The sequence below is a fragment of the Buteo buteo genome, chromosome 2 (genome assembly GCF_964188355.1).
Source record: "Buteo buteo chromosome 2, bButBut1.hap1.1, whole genome shotgun sequence".
NCBI classification, from domain to species: domain Eukaryota; kingdom Metazoa; phylum Chordata; class Aves; order Accipitriformes; family Accipitridae; genus Buteo; species Buteo buteo.
The window spans coordinates 9,073,646-9,086,573 of NC_134172.1; the positions used below are offsets into that span (position 1 = coordinate 9,073,646).

A 12,928-nucleotide genomic window follows, 5' to 3' on the forward strand; every position below is an offset into this window, starting at 1 on the left:
GAAAGAAAGCTGCTTGGCATTTACAGAATATTTCTTGTCTACCTGAAAGAATTACAACTAGGATTACCTTCTGTATTCAAGTTTTAGTGTGCAAAAGTGATTTTGTCCTCTATATTTATCATAAGCTAAGCATTGCATATATGAACCACAGTATCTGAGATCTATTGGTTCAAGAGAATGTAGGCAGAATAGATTAAATGATTATGAACTGAGTTAAAAATATGTGCTATTTATGCAGTCATCTAGAAGGCAGAATTTTTGCATTTTGCAAGAATGATAGGATAAATTGTTTTGTATGGCTCAGCAAAGGACAACAATACTTGCCAAAAGATTATGTATCTACTTGCTGTAATTCGTAGAGAAGAAATGTCTCAGTTGCTTGCATTGAAACTAGATGTAAGAAAGCATGCAACCAGAGAGGATCATAAAAGTCATTCTAGTATAACCTCAAAGCCCAAAATTCCAGAAGGACTTTTTATTCCAGAATACAGCAGGAAATACAGAAAACGGTTCAGTGGCTGCTGAGGAATGAGAAAAAGTATACCAGAGTCATTCATATAGACAGCTTGGAATGCGACAAAAAAATGGAATAAAGTTATTTGTGAGATTAGTTCATACCTAAAATTATACATTCTGGTAGGACAAAGTCTTTGCACATTAATACCAAAAACCTCTTAATTGAAAAAACACTGCCAGGCTTGATTTGGAAGGATATGTCAGTCTTGCTCTTTGTCCATGCTTTCACCTTTCTGTCCATCTCTGCCAATAGCTGTGGAATCCAGCAGCTGATTTCAGCCAAATGTGACAGAGCGAGCAGTGATCTCAAAAGCATTAAGTCCAAATATGAAAATTAGTGGCTGCATAGGAAAAAAGAAGCTCAGATTAATGTCTCCACAGGGGCAAAGAATGGAGGATGGAGGATGGAGGATGAACTCGACAGCTGGCTGATCAGCATATGGAGTAGTTTCCTTTTCCGTGGCCAATTTTCTGACTTGGGCTGTAACTCTGTCCATATCACAGCTGTAAAGTTCCTTGACCCTTTTTGTGTGTATTGAAAGAGATTTGATACTCCCTTTTCAGCAACAGTAACTTTCGGGGGAACAAGATAACCAGAATTCATAAACTGTACATAGGCAAACATTGAGTTAATGTTGAAAAAGTGTCCAGAAGGTGAAGTTTGAGGTTCTGAGAAAAAAAGTGGTGGGAGTTGTTTGGTTTGGCTGCAAATCTCAGGATTCCTGTAGGTTTTAGCACTTGTCCCACAAGTTTTACTCGAGCAAAGAAATTCAGATTTCATAGTGCTTAGTGACAGGATTATTGCAGCTTGGGAAGTGGGCTCTAAATCCTGGGTGGCTGTAGTAATTCCCAAGGGAATAGCATAAATCACCACAAATGAAGTGTGAAGCTGATAGCTTTTCTGTCTCAGATACATCAGAGAGAAAACTCATGTAGTAAGGACTCAACAGCTTTGTAAATCTCCATCTGAAAGAATGGAATTTGCTTGAAGGACTCCAGGCAGACTAATGGCTTCCAGCTGGAATTGCATGTATGTGTGGGGTTTGTATGTTGGATAATGTTATATTAGCTTAAGTAATGGGTTTCTTTCCTGTGAAGGTCTGAAGAGGGAAACAGTTTTAGAGCCTGACAAACCAAGAATCCCCAAACAGAATATAGCCCCTTGAGATTTATAGCTGTAACGTTACCTTTCCTTGATTTCCATAATTATCTTCGTGTCTTCTCCATCAATCTGCTCATCTCCCCACATTCTTGTAACGGAGATACACTGGCTTTCTTAAGTTGTTTTTTTTTGGTTTGGTTTTTTTTTCCCCCATCAAAAGCTCTTTGATCCTCTTTGATTCATCTACCTTTCCTTTCCTTTCCTTTCCTTTCCTTTCCTTTCCTTTCCTTTCCTTTCCTTTCCTTTCCTTTCCTTTCCTTTCCTTTCCTTTCCTTTCCTTTCCTTTCCTTTCCTTTCCTTTCCTTTCCTTTCCTTTCCTTTCCTTTCCTTTCCTTTCCTTTCCTTTCCTTTCCTTTCCTTTCCTTTCCTTTCCTTTTTTTTTTAAATAAATAATAGCCATTTGTTGTTGCCTTTTTTCTCTTAATACATACAGTTTTGGTTAGATGTCAGCTTTGCCTGTATCATCCATACAAGCAAATTACAACCTGTGTCCAAGGTTTCCAGCCAAAACGGAGAAGACTAACATTGGCCTTCAAATGAGTGTGCAGGAATCAGTGTGTCATTCCCTTTGCTCCTGAAAATTCAGGATTTCCCTGATGCCCAGAGCCAGCAAGTTGATAATCACTCATCGGGAGAGTTCATGGCCTCGGACCTTTTTCCTGCAGTTGGCCGCTGTCAGACTGGATGTTTATGCCCACGCAGCACCATGTGGTCTTTGCTAGGATTCTGCATGGAGGAAAATGTGCCTCTGAGCAAAAGCTATTACAAATGGCACTAGTCCTCCTCTATGATTTATGTATGCCCACAGGATGTACTCCTGGAGACGAGGCTGCCAGACTCGTCATATTTTGAAGTCATATGCAGTTCAGGGGAGGATCTCTTTTTCTGTTGATTTCTATAAAGCATCCAGGATACTCCCATCCTACACAGATGTTTCATTATTGTATATTAATATGCCTTACTGAAATACCACCTGAAGGCCAGGAACAATTTAAGCTGTATTGTGCTGAGCATGAAAAAAAATAGCAATAAGCAACAGTCATGGCCCCCAAAGGGCGGTTGTCTGAAAGACAACATGGACCATATGGAAGAGATGGGCAGAAGTAGGAGGGGAAAGAGAAGCAGGTAACTACTAATGAGATAAATGCAAGCACAATGAAGACTAATATCAGGTGTGGAATAATTCCAATTAAAGATAGAATTTATTCAATAACAAATATTGTTATCTTGATGAGCTGCTATCTCCAAGAAGACAAGCGTGGTGGAGTAAGGATATCTGTTTTCATATGCATTATTGTAATTCTGTATGTGTGGCAATGCTTCTCATTTCTTCCTAATGCAGTTGAGACAAAGAACTTCCAGCTACTTCAGAGCCAGATAAAAGTGTCACCAGGAAGTTAATTTTTCAAGATATGTTACGAATATACATGATTTAAGTTGTAGACCAATGCGTTTATTAAATACCAAGCTGCTCTGTGCCCCCTTTTTCACCCATATCTTTTGCACTTCTTTCCATTTCTAGTTACATAAACATATTAATTATGTATCTGTAATGAATAAAGTATAAGTTGTTATTGCAGTTACTACTTTCTCAAGCCTTTGTAATACCAGTTTTGTCAGATTTATGGGCAAATCCTGTACACCTGAGTCATGAAAGTAGATCCATTAAGTTTAGAGGACATATCTTTTAATTAAAAATTTTTCATACAATAATGACAGATCAAACAATGACATTCAGCTGAGAATTTGTCTGTCGATATTCACTCAATTTTAGAAGTACCCATGAAAACACATTTTGTTTTCTCTGACTCTCCTCCCTGTATGAAATGCTGAAGAAAGAACCATAAATTTCTCAATAGTGGGGCTTTAAATCCTGCATCACTATTGGGATATCACAGTCTGCATTCTTTTGTACAAGGTTTCCCTGCTGTCTGCAACCCAAGAGAAACAATCCACTGCAGAAAAGAAAACCTTATTTTAAATGGTCATGTAAACTCAGAATAAAAGACCATTTGTTTTATGCGTACATTCATCTATACTTGCATTTTCTGCATTTTTTTAAGAAATGTTTGAAACATTAAGGATTCTAGGTTTTGATTTCTTCTTTTGAAGGCTACAGAAAGTCAACTGTGCTGTGTCTTATTTTATTAAAAGAGGGTCCAGGCTATTGGATCTATCCTAAAATCTTCCTTTACTGAAAATTGTAGGTAGTCATTGAAAGATATTATAATATATGTAGCTATATAAACCATAGTATTTTCATGGGCTGTCTGTTTATCATAACCACCATGCAACAGGACCTATATCAAGTAGAGGTGGAGGAAGGATAATGGAATAGGAAGTAACCATTTTAAGTCTGTTTTTCAGAAACAAACATAATTGAAGTGTGGAGGTAAAATTAACATGCCTTGGTGTGTGAAAGGGTTCAGGATCATGTACGTGTCTATGTATGTGTATGCATGTATATACATTTCTGCATATGTTTTGCATGCAGCATTATAGAAATATTAGCTCTAATTTCCTATTTTCTGTGTATTATACACAAGATTTTTTTTCTGCATAGGGAATTTTCAGTCTTATTAATGTAGATTATTATTTAAACTTGTTCTCAGTACTTTGTTATAGGCTTGGGACATCTATTTTAAATACTCTACTGTTTATTTACTGCTCGTTTAATAGGTTTGTCCAGGTGTAAGGTCCCTTTACAAGCTGTATTTTCATTCAAGAGGGAAGCTCTTACTATGGTAGCATGGGTTTTTCTCACGGAGGCGGCAGGTGTTGGCCTCAGGGCACTCATTGAGCTGGCAGTAGCAAACGGGTTGTGATTAGGTGCACGTGAGAATGATATTTTTGCACCTCTGTGCAGAATTTAGTTGGAGATTATTTCTTTCCCTGAGCACATTTTAGATAAGAGACTTCCCCCCCCCCCCCCCTCAGTAGTAATGCTCTCAGTTTTGACTGCTGGCATTTTATTCTCCCCTTCTGAAAAAATAGTTATGGCTATCCTATGTCATCTCTTAGTAAATCTATTTTTGGTGTCACTATCAGTTGCTGAATAATCTCTTGATCAAGCAAGTCACCATTAAGGAGGATGAAATTTTATCCTAGTTTACCAAGAGCAAACAAGGGGACACCTCATAACCTTAAATAACAGTACTGTTAACCTTAATACACAAAGATAAATACACATAACCTCCCTTCCCAGAAAGCAGATTAATAAGGACACATCTCTGACCTGAGATTAGTCCTTAACTTTCATCATAAAATCAGAATTGAAATGATGGAAATGGCACAAGAACCTAAATATACTGAAATGTTCCTTTGGTGAGCCTGCCGCCTCTACTTTTTGTTGAAGTAAATAATGTTACTAAATTATTTGAAGTATTCACACAATTTGGGAGTTTTAAACAAACCCATACAGGGACAGGATTTCTGCTTATCTAATCGTGCCTTCTCTCTAAGGCATAGCTCTTTATACTGAAATGCGCTGTTATCAAAGAGTCCTACTTGTTCTGGGATTCTTGTAGTTGTCTGTGGAGCACATATGCATCTCCCTGAGGTTAAAAATGTTAGTGACACTTGGAAATAGGGTACCCACTCAGCTAGAGCATCGTTCTGATCCTCAATATAGAATCTAAGCTTCACTTTGTTGTTTTGTTCAGTTTGATTTTACTTGACTGGAGTTTGAAAGTACTAGGGGAATTTTGTCGGTGTCCTATTTCAAGGAAATCTTATTAATCACTTTCAGTCATGCTGCATAGTTTCCTGCTGTCTATTGTTGCTGAAGAAGGAAATTCCAGCCTGATATTTTCATTAATGATTGCAGAAAGTTGGACTGGCACTACTTACAAACGTTGAACCAAGAGAGGTTATATGAAGACTTTTCATAATGTGAACCACATTGTCAGAGAAAAGTTGTACGATGGTCATGTTCTGTCTCCATTAAGGGTTATACTACATGAAAGCATCAGCTAAAGCAGTTACCTGCAGAGAATAGTAGCCTTAAGAAAGCACTGTAGGTATTTCTAGCTTTCTCTTAATGTTGGAAACTTGCAAAAATATAGGGAGTCAAGGTCTCAGTGGGTTCTGGTAAAGGTGGGGTTTTTTTAATGTGGGTTAATGAATGATACCCAAGGTACACCAGCACAGTGAGAGCATCTGCTTCTGTGAGTGCTCTAGGCATTTCCACAGATCAATGTCTTTGTCCTTTCTTATTCAAGGACTATATACTCTTAAAAAAAAAAAAAAAATTATTCCAAACCTTCTTGTGCAGAATTGCATAAGAAAATAAAGTTTAGGCTAAACTTTGATTTTTCATTTGTTGTTGGTATTTTTCTCTGTTTTACTTCTGTTCTTGTTTGCTCATATGGGAATCCATGTTTCCTTTTGGGGGGCTGTTTTGTAAACTGCCTGCTGGTGAGGTGTGGATCAGTAGTGGCCCAAAGACTATTGATCGAGGATACACTGCCAGGCACCATAGTTTGGGAATCCATGGGCCAAGCTATAATCTAATGAGTCATACCTCATTAAATGCTTGTTCCCCTAAAGTTAGAGGATGAGACCCCTCAAAATCTCCTGAAAATTTAGTTCAAAATTAGATGCCTGCAGTTACTTAGGATAGCTAACTTGCTCTCCTACTCATCTAGTTTACATGAAGGACCAGGATTTTGCTTCTACTTATAGATAGCTATGTATTTGCAGACTCCTGATTCATTGCTCATATTGATATATGACATGAGTTGATTGTTGAAATGTATTTCAAATCCCATTATATTTGTAACATATTCTAAGTATAGAGCTTAATGCAGTGTTTCATAGTGATTCAGAATAGATGGAAGTGACTCAGAATCAGGGAGAAGTGACTAAATTATTTTGACTGCTCCCGAAGACATTTCTCACATAAGGAGGTACTGGGAAAGGATGCAAATATTACATCAGAAGGGTACAAATTAAGTCAGAGAAAGAAAATGGAGTCTGGCAATGGAGAGTATTGATGCCCTGGATTGGATGGAGGATAGGAAGCCTGTAGAACAGATAAAAGACAGTGTTGGTGTGCTCCAACACGCGGTTTGGAGAAATATAAACTACAGCCTCAGAGATTTTAGAGAGTAAAGAATTTAGAGAGCAGTACTTATGGAGGAATATTGAAAGGGAAAAGAATTAAAAGTTTCTCTGTGGAGACAGTTATAACTCATTTGATATAAATTCTTGCTGGTTTTGAAGTTTATATAGTATATATTAAGAACTTGTTTGATGTAAATTAGGTTCTGTACCCTTGCTTAACATTTGAAGTATTACATAAACTGCAACAATATTTTAAAACACTTTATCATACATAAGTACTGAAAGTTGTCTCATTTTTTTATTTCCTCTTGATAAATGATTTGCTCAGCTTGTTGAAGCGGGACTTTTTTATTGAATTCTGGTGGAAGCCTCCATGAATGATGTATAAGGTCTCACTTAACTGGTCTTTTGGTCTTTCCATTGTCTACTGAACTCACTTCGCTTCCTGACTGAGTTTAATGAACTTGCTGTCTGTAGGGAACATTGATATTAACGTTGCAGTAGTGCTCAAAGGCCCTGGGCAGGACTGGTGCAAGGTGCTGTGCAAACACAGAGATGTGACCGTGAGCCCCAATTTTATTTTGCCAAACTCATTACTTTAGTTTCACGCATGCAGCAACTTCAGCTAAAAAAATGTTTCCTTTGAAATTGCGTTGTGGTAGTGTAATTACTGCTCAGCAGCAACGAGGGCAGGCTCTGCAGGATTCAAGGGACTGAATAGCTGGGACTGTTACAAACATTATGTCAGGTCTGTTCATGTCCTGAAGTGGGAATTGTGCAGGAATAAGGGCAACAGGTCCTTCTGTATCGGCCTCAACAGCTCAGCTTTCTTGAGTGGAGGTGGCAGGTTTAGGTTTTCTGCATCACTTGGTACTGTATTACTGCATGGATCACCATGTTGTGTGATGAAGGGGACAGGAAAAATATCCTCCTAATATTAAGCAAATATTAAGGTCTTGCTAGAGCTCTCATTCTCCAGTTTAATAAAAGAGTAGTGTGGAGCACACAAGTGCTGGAAAGGAAAAGTCATTCCCTTACACACATCTACTTTAACAAGAGAAGAGGAATTTTACACAGCAATTGTCACAGAGCTGCGTAACACTTTGTGGAGGGTTGACCCTAGCTGGATGCCAGGTGCCCACCAAAGCTGCTCTATCACTCCCCCTCCTCAGCTGAACAGGGGAGAGAAAATATAACAAAGGGCTTGGGGCCCGAGATAAGGACAGGGAGAGATCACTCAACCAATTACCATCACGGGCAAAACAGACTCGACTTGGGGAAAATTAACTTAATTTATTGCTAGTTGATCAGAATAGGGGAATAAGAAATAAAACCAAATCTTAAAACACCTTCCCTCCACCCCTCCTTTCTTCCTGAGCTTAACTTTACTCCCAAGTTCTCTAGCTCCTGCCCTGCAGTGGCCCAGGGGGACAGGGAATGGGGGTTGGGGCTGGTTCATCACACGTTGTCTCTGCCGCTTCATCCTCCTCCTCAGAGGGAGGACTCCTCACACTCTTCCCCTGCTCCAGTGTGGGGTCTCCCACGGGACACAGTCCTCCACGAACTTCTCCAACGTGAGTCCTTCCCACAGGCTGCAGTTCTTCATGAACTGCTCCAGCGTGGGTCCCTTCCACAGGCTGCAGTCCTTCAGGCACAGACTGCTCCAGCATGGGTCCCCCACGGGGTCACAAGTCCTGCCAGAAAACCTGCTCCAGCGTGGGCTCCTCTCTCCACGGGTCCACAGGTCCTGCCAGGAGCCTGCTCCAGCGCGGGCTTCCCACGGCGTCACAGCCTCCTTCGGGCACCCACCTGCTCCAGCATGGGGTCCTCCAGGGGCTGCAGGTGGAGATCTGCTCCCCCGTGGACCTCCCTGGGCTGCAGGGGGACAGCCTGCCTCACCATGGTCTTCCCCACGGGCTGCAGGGGAATCTCTGCTCCAGCGCCTGGAGCACCTCCTCCCCTCCTTCTGCACTGACCTGGGGGTCTGCACGGTTGGTTCTCTCACATCTTCTCACTCCTCTCTCCGACTGCAGTTTCTGTGCCCGCTGCAACTTTTTTCCCTTCTTAAATCTGTTCTCCCAGAGGCACTGCCACTATCGCTGATGGGCTCAGCCTTGGCCAGCGGTGGGTCCATCTCGGAGCCGGCTGGCCTTGGCTTTATCGGACACGGGGGAAGCTTCTAGCCACTTCTCACAGAAGCCACCCCTGTAACCTCCCCGCTACCAAAACCTTGCCACACAAGCCCAATACACACTTGTCCTGTGCTCACACCAACTGGGAACGTCTGATCTTGCCTTGTGGGACCCCACCACCTTGTGTGGTAGCACAGTACTGGGACGCTTGCAGACCTCACAGTCAGATGGTTATTGCAGATGCCAGTGTGGACCTGGACAACTCTGGTGCCAGACAGCGATGATGATACTCAGTCTTTAGCTCTCTAGATGTATGATCGGTAAACAAAAGAGCTTGCAGACTCTAATTAGAAAATGCAAAGATGGAATTGATGTGCAGGCAGAATTAATCTTCATTAATTTAAATTAAATTTTAAAATTTTAAATTAATTAATTTTAATAGAATTGTTTCTATTAGGAGATCTGAATGCTACAGTCAGTCATTGTGATCACCTCTGCAACACAGCTGCAGAGAGAGAAGTACACTTCCAAGATTAATGTATGAAAATTGGACTGTCAGTGTTTCTATTCCTGTTTCAAATTTTATCACTGATTATTAGAGTAGCCTTGGTAAAGTCACTTATTCATCCTGGACCTTCTTTCACTTTTTTCTGCTAAAAGAACTCTCTAGAGTAGCTTTTAGTTCACAGGGGTAATGTAGGTTAAGCTTTGCCAAGCATTGTAAAGTGTTTTGAAATTACTAGTTGAAAACAGGTTATCAGTGCAGGGTATTGTTACATTATTTCACTGCCAAATGATTCATTCCGAGAAGTTAAAAATAGGGTGCCAACGGGTTTTGTTTTTCAATCGTGTCGTGACTCTAGAATTACAGTCTCGCAGTTGCATGGTCAACTCAAAGGCCATGTCGCCCTACTGTAAGAAAAACTTGATAAGCTTCCTCCTGCTCTGGTGGTCTGCAGGAATTTGAGTTGTTTGTATCTGGGGTAGATGTTCGCAAGAGACTTTCCACTTGAGCAGGAGGGAATTGATATAACGGAAGAGAGTTTTCCATGGTGTTGTGAGGGAAACCCTACAATTCCTCAAACTCTGGTCTTACACTGAAAAAGGCATTTTGTGTTTTTTGTAACTGCAGCTGGAAGCTTTGCAGAGCGCACACCTTACGTGTGTTTCTGCTTTCCTGCCTCAAGTGAGTTGGATGAAATACTCCCAGTTATTCACATCTCAGATTTATTTCCTCATTCATGCTAAGCATTTTCAGTGTGCTCCACAGTCAGATACACTGAACAGTTACAGTAAATTCTACCCACGTCATCATTTTTGGTTCCTATACTTCTGGTTGTTTCTTGGTGTTGTTTATTTGAGGTAGATGAGAAGAGGGCAATGGAAAAAGAAAAGAGGAAAATGTCTGTGTGACTTCCCACAATAATTTTTGTTGGTTTGTCTTTGCTTATCTGAGGTCAGACTATGAGATTTAAGCCTTTTTGGTTTGGAGAGGAGTATTAAAACCCATCAATGAGTGTTTTTTCACTTGACGTCAGCACAAAGTTAGCACAAGTTGCATGTGATGGGAGAAGAGATCCACACAGTCTTGGTTTCACCCACATTCTAGAGTTTTCCATGCCTATAAAGGCTTAGAGGCAGCCAAAAAAGAAGCACTATATGTTTGGATCTGAATGAGATCAAGCCTGTGTGAAACTGGGCCAGTGGTGCTCCACAGAGGGATCTGCCCTTTTACAGAAATTTCTTACCGGTGAGTTTTGCTCAGGGCCACCCTTTTCATTTGCGCAGAGGCAGTGTGGCTCTCCAGGGAACTGTTTATTGATGCTTTCTGTCTTTCAGCTTCTGTCTTTTATTTGATAGACCTTCTCTCAGTTACAAATAGGTGAGGTCTATCCAAAATACTGTTTTCAAATATCCTGCTCCCAGGAAGTGGGATGTTTAGAGTTAAGCCCTGATGCCTTCTGAGATGCTGCAGCCCATGAGCCTCCCATGAGCTTTGTGTCTGACCTTTACAGCTCACTTTTTGTACAGGTTTTCAGAAGATGTGATTTTCTATACTTTCTGGTTTCAGCAGCAGCTCTGATTGCTGACTATTCCTGATGAGGCCTAAAAACTCTTTTCCTTTACTCTCCATTTTCACATTCCTGAATGGTGACAGGTCAGGAGGTGCTTTGGTTCTGTATAGAATAACATCTGTAATGTGAGCTCAATTATTTGATACTGTGGGCCATGAAGTAAGATGGGGACTTCATACCTGTCTTTAAAGTGGCCTGGGAGGGGATGGAAGCTGGTGGCTCTCTTAATTTGAGAGTGAGCTTTGGTGAATCGGGTTGATTGAGCCTGGGAGGACTAGCCCTTCAGGCAGTGAGTCTCCTCTATGAGACTTCTGAGGAGCTACAGCGTGTGGTTTGCAGCAGGAGAGAGGAAAGCAAACCAGAATGATAGACTTGTCTAAGTAGGAAATAAGGCAAGAACATCTCAGCATGGTGCAACTTGGTTCCACATCAAGAGTTACAGCCTTCTTAAGGTCTTCCTTGCATTTTTGCAAAGCAATTACTCTTCAAGTTTTCTATGATCTTTCCCAGAGATGGGTTTGGCCATAAATCTACAGGCTTCCTTTCTTATTCCAATGTCTCTATAAGATCCGCAGCCTGCCCTGAAGGCAGTTCCCAGGCAATATCCCCAGGCTTGCCTGGGACACATCCTTCTTCTCTGTTGTGTGAGATACTTTGGGTTCATGGGGTGCTTGACTGGAAAGACTGTAATACTAAGATGCAACTGGAGAGCCCACCAGCTAGCTGAGCTCCTCTGAACATGTGGCAGATCCTATCCTCACGGTGCAGTACAGCTCATCAGCAGCTGAAGGACTCATCAGCAGCTGTATCTTGCACGGTGGGAAGGGGCGTGAGAGAGGCTGCAAAACTGCATAAATCACACTGCAGGGAAGTATGGGGCGGGTTACAAAACTGTGGTCTCGCACTGAATGTACTGAACTTAACAGGTCTGATGATAACCCTTTTGACTACAGCTGAATAATGCAGAAGTCTGGTTGGGTGGAACATCTTGCAGCTTTATGGGAGTTTTGGATGGCTTGCTGGAGATCTTATCTTGTATGCCTGTGTGGAGATCCAACAGGTATCATCTCATGCAAAAGCGTGTTTCTAAGGCAAGTAAGAGGTGTGTGGTGAACTAAAAATATGTTTGCGTAACCTTGATATGTCTATGTAAGAATTAGCTTTTACATCTGGCAAATAAAATACTGTGTAAACTTTCTGTGACCAAAAGATGACATTAACACAAAATGAATTGTAATTAATCTTAGTTGACTGCTAATTACCTGTAAAATCTGATTAAAGGGAAAACTAAATTTGCCTGCAGTAATTAGTGTTTCGATATGAAGTCTATGTCCATGTAAATATGTCTAGTTCTCTGTGCTAATTTATCACCACTGTTATTTATGAGCTTTTTTTCCTTTCTGCAAAGGTTACAGAGAATGAAGGACAAAATTAGAATAATGAATCTTTGTTTATTAACAGAGCAGCAGAACAAATACCATATAGACATTTTATAGACTCCAACGTTATGATACCGTCAGAGAAACATAGTGTTTCAAACATATTAGCATAGAAATAGGTTTATTTCCTATTACTTCAAATAGTTCTGCTTGCACTGGTTTGTCATTCAGCTGTCAGTAGAAAGGCAACAAACATTCAATGTGAATTGACCCCCAAGAAAGGACTGGTGATTCTGCTATTCATTGACAAATGGATTTTGAAATATTCACATAATGAAATCCCCAGAGCAAAAGGACTTTAATAACCGATAGGGTTTTATAAAGCAACATAAAATCACAGCTGGACATCCAGAATGAATTTTCAGTAGGGATAGCAAGCAAGTATATACCCGCTTACTAATGTGATTGAAAGGAGTAGGACATGTAATTCTCCAGTCTGACAGGTAGTAAGTCTTTTCTCTGTCTTTTTAGCACAAATTCTTTAACTACCTTGTCCTCCATCAAAGTGTCTTTAGAATATTTGTATACCAGGAAAACTTT

At 40.6% G+C, this 12,928-nt stretch overlaps 1 protein-coding gene across 1 annotated transcript in view; it reads left to right on the forward strand.

The window, feature by feature from the left end:
* Positions 1-12,928, forward strand: part of DPP6 (dipeptidyl peptidase like 6) — a 418,950-nt gene that overhangs the window by 181,975 nt on the left and 224,047 nt on the right. The gene's annotated exons all lie outside the window — the stretch shown is intronic.